At 48.5% G+C, this 13202-nt stretch overlaps 1 protein-coding gene across 2 annotated transcripts in view; it reads right to left on the bottom strand.

Moving 5' to 3' along the window:
• GJC2 (gap junction protein gamma 2) overlaps positions 1-13202 on the bottom strand; it is a 126167-nt gene that overhangs the window by 82292 nt on the left and 30673 nt on the right. The window lies entirely within an intron of this gene.

Genomic DNA, 13202 nt, shown 5'->3' with positions numbered 1-13202 from the left:
CCATAACATCTGTTAGTCTATAAGGTGCCACAGGATTCTTTGCTGCTTTTGTCTCTCTGGGTCCCCACCCCTCCTTCTAAATGGAAAAGTCCCAGGTTTAAGATGGATTCCAGTACCAGGTGACATGGTCACAAGTCCTGTGAAACCCCAAGCCTTCATTCTTCCTGGCCTGACTCACAGGAAGGCTTGCAAGTAAACAGAGCCATTTACAACCAATTGTCCTAGTTGATGGGAGCCATCAAGATTCCAAACCCCCATTGATGGCCCACACTTTGCATAATTACAAGAAGCCCTCAGAGTTATATTTCATATTTCTAGTTTCAGGTACAAGAATGATACATTTACACAAATAGGATGACCACACTCAGTGGATTATAAACCTTGTAATGATACCTTACAAGAGACCTTTTGCATGAAGCATATTCCAGTTACATTACATTCACACTCATTAGCATATTTTTATAAAATCATATGGAGTGCAATGCCACAGGATGCACAAAGAGGGAGCCAGAGGTGACATACACTGTGCCATGAGGTTGCAACACCTTTACCTACGGCCCATCCCGCCTTGTGGGACCTCCTATAAGAGCTGGGGAGCTACCAACAATACACTAGAGCCGTGCTGCCTAGGAAGGGGAGATGACGGGAAGGAAGTAACATCAAGGCTGGTCCAGGGCCATGGGGTGGATAGTCCTGCCACTCGGCAGATCCACCAGGAGCTGCGAGGTGAACCCTCGTTTCCAACCGTGCACATGCTCCTTCCAGACGAATGTTCAAGATGTGGCTGCCATGTGAATGAATTACAGCTCATGTCACTTTTCATTCACAGAGACCACTAGCATAAGCCACGCCGTCCCTGCCCACACAGCACTGGAGAAACCCAAACACAAGCAAAGGTCATGTCTGCCAAGTGTTTAAATAAATCAGTGCGTACGCACGGGGTCAGATCACTGGAAGTATAATTGCTTGCTGGCCTCTGCAGGGCAGCCTGCCATGTCACAATATAATTAGCAATCCAATATCAAATCAACAAAATATGTTAGATCATACTCCTGGCCAAAGGGAAAAGTCCCCAGTGCGCACTCTGGAGAGCTTTAAAATGATCCCCTTCTACACAGTGAAACAACACAGTCATGGGACTTAGCCACTGTGAACAGTGCTGTTGAATTATTTTGCTGTTAACCAGCCTTAAAGATGTGGCCTGCCACCAAAAAGATACCCAGCAAAATAGACAGAGGACCAATACATGCTTAGCTCTTTGGTTACCATTTATTCCATATGTTGTTTGCAGAAAAATGATCAACGACAAAAACACCAGATCATTCGTGGACAAACACTTTTCACAAAAACAACGATCAGTCCGGTGGCACCTTAAAGACTAACAGATTTATTTGGGCATAAGCTTTTGTGGGTAAAAAACCTCACTTGCATCAGAAGTGGGTTTTTTACCCACGAAAGCTTATGCCCAAATAAATCTGTTAGTCTCTAAGGTGCCACCAGACTCCTTGTTTTTGTGGACACAGACTAACACGACTACCCCCTGATATTTTTCACAAAGTGATCACTCCATATCTGATCTTTCCATACTTGTCTTTCCCACATAAAACCTTCAGAGAAGGCAAGCCTGGGAACTTAAATGTATAACTCTGCCATGGACATAACAGAGACACTGCTTTTATGGCTCATTACAACAATTTGTAACGTGCCCCACAGCCTGCTACCTTTAACTGTCCACTTCAGATCCTTTATGCATAACAATCTAACCCCCAACTACCCACTTCATTTTCAAGTGACCATCTCTCAAGTTACCCCTTCTGCTTAACAATCTGTCCCAACCTGTATTTATCTCAAGACTTGTGTACACTAGGAAATTAGATCAGCATCACTACGTTGCTCAAGAATATGAAAAATCCATACCCCTGAGCGGCGTAGTTAATCTGATCTAAGGCCTGGTCCACACTAGGAAATTTGGTGAGTCTAGTTACATCGCTCAGGGGCATGAAAACTCAACACCTCTGAGCAATGCAGTTAAACTGGCCTAACCCCTGGAAGATGGAAGAATTCTCCCGTCGACATAGCTACCGCCTCTTGGAGAGATGGAATACGTACACTGATGAGAGAATCCCTCTCCTCGGTGCAGGTAATGTCTACCCTGAAGCATTTCAGCTGTGCAGCTGTGCCACTGTAGTGTTTTAAGTGTAGGTAAGCCCTCAGACACTCTGCTTTCTTCCCCAGATCTGAAGAAGAGCTCTGAGTAGCCTGAAAGCTTGCACTTTCGACTAAGAGATGCTGGTCCAATAATTACCTCGCTTACCTTGTATCTCATTTATTCAACACTCAGACAGAGAATATTCACCTGCAAAGAAGCAAAGCAGCACACCCATCCAATTGTTGTGAATATTAGCATTTGATACACATGCCTGGACTGTTAAATACGAATAATTAGAGAGTTCACTCGGTTTAACAAAATCACTAGGAACAACACATGTCATGGCTGTTGTAATGATGCTCATACTGTAATAGGGTAACACTGTGTTAAACAGAGAGATGATGACTGTATTATTGTATAATGTTTTTAAACAAAACCTCACTGTTGTAATGATTCTTTTGTTGCTGATAAACACACGGCAAGGATTTGTAACCCTATAAATACTTCCTAAATAAATAAATAGTATTAAAAAAGTGTCCTGATTCGAGCCGCTGCACAGCTGGTAGACACAGCAGATGCCAGGCTGTGAAAGAAACTGCAAATGAACTTTAATTATCTGATGAAGGGCCTGGCAGCTAGGGGTAGTCGCCATGGGGGGCCTGAATCAATTTGGTGCAGCACTGCCTGCTAATCAAGATTACTGGGTTTTCCACCACTGCCAAAAATAAATAACATTAAATCCACATGAAGGGCTCAATCCTGAACTGAGGGGAAACTCCCGTTGATTTGAAATGTGTCCCCAAAACAGACACAGCCGAGGCCGGAAAACACAAATGTACAGACCCAATCCTGAGAGCTTTACTCAGCCTCTTATGAAAACTCCACCAAAGTCACGGTCCCATCCTGCCCTCGTTTACACTGCTGTAAACTCCATGAATTCAGTGGGAGTTTTGCCTGCATCAGGACAGAATAGAAACTTTAGATTAGCACATGACAGCAGGTTGGAGAGCGAGGTGGATAAGATTTATTGGGGCCCGCAGCACAAAGAACATCGGGGAGACCCCCACACCCTCACCACAGGGCCTTGCTCCCTGCTCCTCTCCTCCCCTCCATGGCCCTGCCTCCTGGCCTGGCCAGAAGTCAGGCCATGGTAAGAGCTTCCGAGGGAGCCGGGGCTGTGTAGGGAGCCCTGAACCCTCCCCCTGTCCTGGATGACGTGCCCTGGAGGCAGGGACACAGGCCATGGGCTGGTCTCAGGCACCCCGGCTCCTCACCCAGAGCAGGTGGAGGGTCCGGGGCTCCCCACAGCTGCACAGGAGGCATAGAAATAAATATGAATGAAAATAAATGGTTCAATGCACTAAAAATGTGGCTGTCTTAAAGTTTCATCTTGTCAATAAATTGTTTGGTTTTGAATTAATGGTTCTGGCAGTAGTTTTGGAGCCTGTAGTTTCAGGTGAGTGAGTGTGAACAGCTGCAGCGGCCTGTACACATAATACAGCGTTATGCCACAGAACTCTGCCTAAGGGCCAAATATTGTAGGAGCTGAGATATGAGGTTTTCCATTAAAGCAGTGTTGTCTATTGGCAAGTGTTGGAGACCAGAAGTCAGGACCCTTGAGTTCTCTAACTAGCAGTGATACCTGATTCACTTTGTGCTTGACTGTAGGCAATTCACTTAACCTCCGTGTGTTTCACTGCACCCATGTGTAAAATGGGGGGCAGGAGAGGGGTTGGGGGGGGGACACAGCTCCACACATGAGCCACACAAGAGAGAGAGGGAAGGAGAAGGGATCAGGGGGACAGCTCTGCACAGGAGGGAGGGGGAACAAGAGGGGCTTGGGGGGCAGCTTCAAGCAGGACGGAGAGGGACCGAGGCGCCCCGCTCTGCGCGGGGCAGGGGGAAGGAGAGGGACTGAGGGGCTCGGCTCCATGTGGGGGGGGGAGGAGAGGGGCCGAGGGGCCCAGCTCCACATGGGAAGGAGAGGAAAAGAGAGGGGCTCCTTGGGGAGGGGGGCAGCTTTATTAAGGAGGAATATGCTCAGTGCTCATCCTACCACAGCTCCCCTCTGGCCTAGCCAGGGGGCAGGTCCTCAAGAGGAAAGAGGGTGGCAGGACCCCAGGGGGAGGGAGAGGAGGAGCGGGGGTGGGTGGGGCCAGAGTTCCAACCTGTTGGGGGGCCTCAATTGGCTGAGGCCCTTTGGCACAGCCCTATGGGCATGGCCCCATTGGGCCTAATCTGCCACTGCTTGCAGAGAGGGAGGGGAGTCAACTGGTGAGGGTGCTAGCTTGGGACTTAAGAAACCCACGTTCAATCCTCTCCTCCATCAGTCTTCCCTTGGGCAAGTCACTAAGGCTCGTCTACACTTAAAATGCTGCAGCGGCACAGCTGCTGTACTGTTTCAGTGTAGACGCTACCTACACCATCACTATTAGATGGACAACTGTCACAGATGATCTAGCCTCAGTTGGGGGGATGAACTAGCCGACCTCTCGAGGTCCCTTCCAGCCCTACATTGCTATGATTCTGTGGGATAGATACACAGAGTGGGAGTGGAGAACCAGGCACAGAACAGGAACTAGAATTGGGGTCTCCAGCTGGCAGCATTATTCAGTATTGTGACGTAGAGTCTTGGAATACGTGTGCTGAGGATAAATCCCATCAAGATGTGTGTTAGTCAAACACCAGCTATCAGGCCCAATACAGGGATTACGGGCTGACATGTAATGTCCTTAGAGATACAGGACACCAGACTAGTTGATCTAATGGTCCCCAGTGTCCTTAGAAATCCATGAAAAGTCCACAGCCAAGCAAACAGCATGAAAGGGAAGAGTCGCTGTGTCATAAACAGATAGCTAAGCGTTAATGTCTCTTACACCTGGAAAGAAGTAATCTGAAACACATGACCAGAGGACCAATCAGGAAACAAGACTTTTTCAAATCGGGGTGGAGGGTTTTTTGTGTGTGAGTCCTTTGTTCTGGGTCTTCTGCTTGCACTCTCTCGGCTATGAGGGGATTTCTATTTCCTGCTTTCTAATCTTCTGTTTCCAAGTTGTGAGTACAGAGATCATAAAAACAATAGGGGTTATTGTTTTTTTCTTTTGTATTTACATGTCTATAGTTGCTGGAGTGCTTTGATTTGTATTCTTTTTGAATAAGGCTGTTTATTCATATTTCTTTTAAGCAATTGACCCTGTATTTGTCACCTTAATACAGAGAGACCATTTTTATGTATTTTTCTTTCTTTTTATATAAAGCTTTCTTTTTAAGACCTGTTGGAGTTTTTCTTTAGTGGGGAACTCCAGGGAATTGAGTCTGCAGCTCACCAGGGAATTGGTGGGAGGAAGAAGTCAGGGGGAAATCTGTGTGTGTTAGATTTACTAGCCTGACTTTGCATTCCCTCTGGTTGAATAGGGAAGTGCTTGTGTTTCCAGGACTGGAAATAGAGAGGGTGGACTCCCTCTGCTTAGATTCACGGAGGTTGCTTCTGTGTATCTCTCCAGGAACACGTGGAGGGGGGAAGGGAGAAGGTTTATTTCCCTTTGTTGTGAGACTCAAGGGATTTGGGTCTTGGGGTCCCCAGGGAAGGTTTTTGTGGGGACCAGAGTGCCCCAAAACACTCTAATTTTTTGGGTGGTGGCAGCTTTACCAGGTCCAAGCTGGTAACTAAGCTTGGAGGTTTTCATGCTAACCCCCATATTTTGGACGCTAAGGTCCAAATCTGGGACTAGGTTTATGACACGCTGCTCTTAAGGAAGGTCCTGGCTTTTGGTCCTGTCAAACTGGGCAGTGGATGCTCCCTGACCTGCCTGCTTTTTAACCCCACATTTCTCAGAGATGACCTGGGTCGGAGGTAGAGGGAAATTAAACACCAGCAAAACATCCTGCTCCTTGTTCTCTTTGTGTCCCTGGGAGAGAGGGGGAGGGAAATCAACTCAAGGGTTTTTTTGTTCCTGATCTCACAGACGTCCTGCCGTACCAGTTACTGCTGCAGAGAATCTGAACTGCAGACAGCTCATGGCCAGCTGCAGCATTTACAAAGGTGCAGACAAGTGCTAGACAAAGGGAGTCACGGAAGCCTGGATGTGCTGCACGTCTGCACCCTGAGGTTCAGGCCTAACCTGCCAGTCCAACAACATGACTATTGTTAGGGGAAACACAGGCTGAGCTTCCGGTGTCTTGCCCCTTTTAGGGACTGCAGTCAAAGCTGAACTCACTGGGTCTATACAGCAGCTACCAATAAAATGCTGACCAGTTGGCACTTCATGGTGGTGTCTGAGATTTGAAACCATGTCCCTTATCTTTAGAGTAGCAAATAGCTGCCTTTGTGTTCTCGTACTATGGGCTGTCCCAGAAATATCTTGGGGTGCTTATGCTCCGTTAGCTCTTCAGCAGCAAACAGAATTATTCCCAGATTTGAGCAGACACAGTAATAGGTGTCTGTAACTCATTCAAATGCAGATGTAAGCAGGGTCTGAATAAACTCTCCTCTGATACCTAACTGGGAGCAAACTGTATTTACATGAACACACCTACTCTGCTAGATATCCAGCAGATAAAGCGCTGTGTTGCTTAAAGTGATCAACTTTGGCTGGCAGTAGGTTACAAATCACTTTACAAATCACACCATCACGTGGTCCAGAGACATTTATACTGAACACATCACCGGACACCGCCAATACCACACTGAGTAATTGAGACAGCCGACCAGGGAAATAAACCACTTCCTTCCCTGACGGACCAAGGGACGCACCCCACCCATGTACCTATCCGCTCCACCGATACTGACTTGGACTCCTTATTCATTCCATGGGTGGCGAACCCAAGCCCACTTATTCACTGACATGTTAAAAACCCTTGCACCCCAATCTGGGTCTATGCCGGTTATGCGATATGTATGTATCTTTTCATCCTTGCAAACGGTATCTGTAACCCCCCATAACCCAAGCCTGACCCCAGACGTACAGTACTTTCCCTCTCAACCTGTGTATATCTCATTTCAAACATTTCCTTTAATAAAATTTTTAAATCTGAAGGCAGGGGTAGTGAAATGCTGTTATCAATGTTTTTATCTTTATTGTATGAGTAAAAGGGAGCAGAATTGTGCTCAACTTGTCCTCAATGAGGGGGTCACCCTCAGCTGAAAGAACCTCGTTAAGCCACGGGCTCAAATGCCAGCCCCCCCTGAAAGTAAGAGGGGTAAGGACTGTATCCCAGCTGGGAGGTGTGGACTCCTGCTAAGGGTCTCCCATCTGGTTTAGCCTGTTCCTCCCCATTGTTCAAAGATGGAGCTAAACAGGCTTTACTAAGAACTTTTTTGTTATGTAAAGTACTTGTGGTGGGGCAGTGTTTCTCCCAGCCTGGTGAGAGCTAAAAATCACTAAGAGACTGACTTACAGAGGTCACAGCAGAGAGGTAGGCGGCACTAGGAGGTGACTGACTGATGGGTGGCTGGTGGGAGCGACCAGCAAAAGGGGCGAGCAGTCAGCTGGTGGGAAGCTGCGAGGAACAGTAGCTGGCAGGGCAGCCAGGCTGCAAGAAGCAGAGACTGGCAAGGTGGCCGGCAGAGAGGAACAGCAACTAGCAAGGTGGCCAGCCAGAGCAAGTGCACAGATGGCAGAGTACGCCAGGTGTTTTCTTCCTCAGGTAGGAGGTGAACTCACACAGATGCACCTCTAACCCTGGGTCCTCACTGACTAAGGACAACCACTGTGTGTAGGGTGTGGTGAGGGACCAGAGAGGGGCACAGTAAAGGAACTTTTGGTTGTAGAACTCAAGAATACGAGGCAGAAGACTCTGCCCCTCATACTCTGGGGTGGGTGTCCTGCTCATGGTTTTAGGTTTATGAATCCTGCTTGCAGCATTTTCCCTAATTAATGTCAGGTGACTTCTCTCCTTTCATTAAAAGTTTCTTTTCTACACTCAAACTCTGTGCTTGCGAATGGGGCAGTATTGCCTCTCCGAGGCGCCCAGGAGTGGGGTTTACATTTCCCCAGGTTAAAGGGTGGGGGCTCAAGCCCGTTCTGTGTTGTATCGTTGAAAAGGAACCCCTAGATATTGAATGTGCCCTCGGTTGCAGCCAACTCCATTTGGCAGAAGGGTTACACAAACCAAGGCTCTATCCAATTCAATGAGTCTTTACTGGAATGGCAAGTTACACTACTGTAAAAAAGAGACAGGCCCCCTTCACGTATTTGTCAGAGGTGTGCAAGATCTGCCCAAGGTAGGGTTACATGCTGTGTCTGGGTTCATCTCATGCATGTGTCTCTCATCAGCACCCATTCTTCATTTGATTGCTACATAGTGTAACTTTGATGTCTCCTGTGTCTCCCCTTCCTCCCAGCATCAGGCATTATTTTTTCTGGTCACTTTCTCATGAGAAGTCTTTCACAATTCCCAGGTGTTTGAGGAAACATCTCTCTCTTGTTCAGTGGCACAGTCCGAGCTTGATCTAAGACTCCTCAATGGCTTAGATCAGGGCCTAAATGTTCAGTGTAATATTCAGTGGCACTTCTCCTTCATGAACACTATTTACTTGCCATTTCAACTCGATACTACATGCCTGTTTCAGCTGCAGGGCTGGTCGAAAAAACCAATTTCCGCAATGAAAACAGCGCACTTTCCTCAGACAAGCACACAGAGAAAACCAACAAAAAACTCCCACTTCATTTTCCTTTCGGAGACAAGAGAGGAAGTCAACATTCTCCAGGTGATCAAGGAGTAAATCAGCTGAGAATAAGATTCCTCATCAACTCTGATAATCTAAATATTAGATTATCAGAGTTGTCGCTGTCGCTACATGCACACCTATAAGGTAAGTTTGCCCAACACTTCCCATTGTAACACCTTGTTTTCAGTTGCACAGTAAGTCTGGGAAATCCTAACTTCTGAGTGCAGGACTTTACAAAACTAACATTCTTTTAACATAGTCTTTTTGGAGGCTACTACACACACACACGTTAAAATAGAGGTCTCCAAACAGTGTGGAGCGCCCCTCAAGGAGCATGGATGAACTTTGGGGGGGCATGGAAAGGCCCAGGCCAGCCCCCACAGGAGACATGGAAGGAGTACCCCCCAGCCTCAGCTCTGCTCCAGCCCCAGTCTCGGCCTCCAACCATGGCCTGGCCCCAGCTCCACTCCCAGCCTCAACCCCTGGCCCTAGACCTGGCCCCAGCTGTGGCCTCCTTGCTCCTGTCCATGTCCCCCACCTCCCCAGGAGCTGCAGCCCTGTTCCCAGCCTCAGCTCCAGGGGGCGGGGAGGGGCATGTGTGGACAGGGGTAAGAGGTGGGGCATGATCCTGAGAAGTTTGGGGACCTTCGTGTTAAAAGAACATTAAGGTTGCAAAATCAAACACTCAAAAGTGCCGGAACTGATAAATGTCAGGTGAAAAACAATTTCCTTCAGAATCTGCAGCAAAAAAATAATTGTCGATTTTTGACCAGCGTGACTATTTAGGCCCCAGACATAATTGCCTTGATTTACTTCAGCAGGAGGCACAAGTGGTCAGAATCTATGGAAATTAGGCCTTTTATTTAGGTGTCTAAATACAGGTTTATGTTATTGCAAGATCTTCATGGCAGGGACCACGTCTACTTGTGTCTGTCCAGCTCCTTGCCCAATGGGCCCCAGTTCTGACGGAACTTTTGAGTGTTACTGTAACTACATCATAGTTTGAGCATGTTGACCCATACGTATTACTGCAATGTACATTTTGGCATACAAGAGAACCCCAAAGCAGTGTATTGTATCTATTTATACTATCTGACACTATCTCCTAGTGGTCTTCATTTAAAAGTCAACAACATCTAAATAATCAACTTTCCTAGAAAGTCTATTGTAATTGATGCCGACTCCGAGCAAGCCAATACAAACATTTATAACCATTCCTAGCATTAGGCTGGCAATTCTGAAACTCCAGAGATCATAACAAACCTGTCAAACTACGCCCTGTCTACATAACAAACCAAGGGCAGATAAAACTGCCACATGATCTGCTTCAAGCAGAATACGCTACTTAGTTCCATCTCCTCCTCTTCTGAGCTTTTTAAGCCTGTAGATTTACAGGAGAATACATCCATAGACCTTTCTTAGTGTTGCTGTACCTCTTGGCCTTATCGCATCAGCTCCTACATACAGCAAACGGTTGATAGCTCTGTCTTTCACAGATGAAGGTTGGCCAAGAACCAGAGCTGCATGATCATCCCTTGTTCCTCACTCCTTAAGTTTTCTGGGTCTTGAGATTCAGGAGATTTTGACTTCACTGCCGTTGCTCCATTTTCATAACACCATGTATCCTTGCTCCTGCATAGAACCACATGGAAGGCTAAGTGCAGGCTAACAGAACTCCACATATGGACTCAATACAGGAACCGCTGGGAGAAATTCCTTGGCCTATGTTAAGCAGGAAATCAGATGAGATGATCACAGTGTTTCTTCTGGCCTTAAAGCCTATGTCTATGTGTATTTGGCAACATTACCAGTGTGCCACAATCTCTTGCGTGGCCTGGTGCACAAAAGAGGAAAGCAGGCGTAGTGTTACTGGGAGGGGCAAAGAGGACATTCCCCTCCCTCAAAAAAATCATCTTCAAGGGGCTCCTAATTATTGCCAGAAAGGCCAGAATCTGTACAAAGTTATCCAGCGTTAAGCAGTGGAACAGCAGCAGATTGTAGCATCTCCATCCTTTATGTAAGTTATAAATCACAGCAAAATACTGACACAATAGCCAAATATTACATGTTCTAACTCTCAGACACGGATATTTTTTCCAGGGGTCCAACTAGTCCCTGGACTCCTGGAAGGTGGGTAGTCTTTTAAGTCATGACATCCAGCCCCCCCCCCCCTCCGGCCCCAATACCGATGTCCCCCCCAAATAATGGGATGCTAGAACTGGCTCAGAGGACAGAGCTGGGCCATAACTCCCTGTGTTTTTGGAAAATCCATGGTAACCGCAGGGGCAGACTCTTTCCTCTGCCTCTCTTTGCACCTTCGCCGTCCCCTCCCCAAGAACTCCTGTGCAGCATGGAGTTGCCCTGGGAGGCTGACTGGCTTCCTCAGCTGCTATAGTATAGACCTAGCCTAACCCTCAGCTCCTCACATTCTGCTCCCATAGCCAAGGGCGCTTCCCATGTAGGGTGATCATATTTCCCAAAGGTAAAACGGGACACCACGTGGGGCTAGCCCCATTCCCCCGCTCCCCTCCCATGCTTTCCCATGCAGGGCTGGCCCGAGCCGCCCACCCGAGCCCTGCCTCTCCCTCCCCATGCAGGGCTGGTGTTGCTGCTTGCCTGAGATCTGCCTGCCCCACACATGAGGCTGAGGTGAGTCCCAAGCCCTGCCTCTCCCACCAGCGCGGGGCTGGCATCACTGCTCACCCCCCTTCCCCACACGTTCGTCTGCACCCCACTTTTTTTGACAAAATGGGCCTTTGTCCCATTTGCTCTTGCCAGGGAGGGCCTGGACAGGGCTTAAAAAAGGGACTGTTCCGGCCAAAATGGGCCATATGGTCACCCTACTCCAATGAGACTGATCCACCGCCAGCTTTCACAAGCGTCACCATGGGCTTGCCAGCTACATTGTCTCAGAGAGCTGCAGACAGAGAGGCCGTCTCATCCTGCGCAGTTGAGGCCTGGAAAACTAGTATCACGTACACTGTTCCCTCTCCGTGTGAGAGTGAGAGAGTGAAACTAGGGAGAATGGCTGCTGAAAAGCAGCCACAGGCAATAAACCAAAGCTACTGCACAGTCAGTGAACTGTTATGGGGCTCCATCTCAGATTGATCCCCTGCGACTAAGGGAATCTGGACACGCTATCTGGAGAATCTGGCTCTCTGCCCTGAAGAGCAGGAACGTTCCTCCAAGTCATTGCTTACCAGTGACTGTTCACATGTTGCAGGGGGAGCCAGGATAGCAGATGGTCCACCGTGGCAGACAGGGACGGAGGAGCTGAACCAAAGCCAATCACACAGCAGGGAGATTCACTGCCTCCTTCCCCTGCTCCCCCAGGCTCTGCTGAGCCGAGTGGGCGGGGAGCATGAACAGCACTCAGCCCTGGGGCAAGCACAGGCCCCTGCACTTACGCAGTGATCAATCCTTGGCCGGATAGCAGCGAGAGGGCATGGTGAGCAGAGTTTCAATACAGCATTTAGTCATGGTAACCGTCTGCTGCTGGCAGCTTATCGCATGGCATCAGGGAACCAGGGAGACCCATCCGGGCTTACCGACAGCGTAGAAAATATCCAGAGAAGCATTCAGCAAAGCCCACTTCCTCTCCGCCCACCAGAAAAGGCTGTTTCAGACTCTGCCGCGGCTGGGCTTCTCTCTGACTTATAGATTGGTGTCCTGCTGGGCCAAGGTCAGAGGCACTTTGGCTACCCGCAGCACTAACAGGAAACACAACTGCTGTATGGGACAGGGCACTGCCAGCCCGGCCATGCCACAACTCTGAGCCACCGTTCTAACTAGTCAGCGGCCTGGCTGGCTCCAGACACAGTGTACCACCACACACCACATATGGCATCTGATTCAAAGCCCACTAGAATCAGGGGAGAGCCTTTCCACTGATTTCAGTTTGCTTGGGAGCGGGCCCTTGGCTAGTAACCACGTCTGCCAGCCGTGCCTCACCCCTGCTAGAGGCCTAGGCTGGGACACGAGTACCTTTCTGTAAGCTGGCACGTGGCTCTCTTTGCCACATGAGCAGGCTCCCCTGGCTGTGCCCATGGCATCAAGTTGGCAGATCCTCCTTCCTCTGTGCAACTGGAGACACTAGAGCTGTGATACTCACGCTGAGGCTGACGCATCCCAAGTGGCTCTTTGATGCCTCTCCTGCAGATCTGCGCAGCATGCGATATTAAAACATTGTGTGTTTGTTTCATTCACTATAGTGCTATATCTTCAATCCATTCACACTCCTCTGGCTCTTTTGGGTAATCTGATTGCTAATTTGGCTCCTGAACCCGAGGTCTGAGTAGCACGGCTCTCATGTGTATGCAGCCCTACCTGCCACACACGCTGCTGGCTCCAGGCTCTCTGTCTGCTGCTAGTGCACTATGAGAG

Source organism: Gopherus flavomarginatus, chromosome 2, assembly GCF_025201925.1.
Source record: "Gopherus flavomarginatus isolate rGopFla2 chromosome 2, rGopFla2.mat.asm, whole genome shotgun sequence".
NCBI lineage: Eukaryota > Metazoa > Chordata > Testudines > Testudinidae > Gopherus > Gopherus flavomarginatus.
Note: the sequence above shows the minus strand (reverse complement) of the source record. Positions and strands in the feature narration are given on the sequence as shown.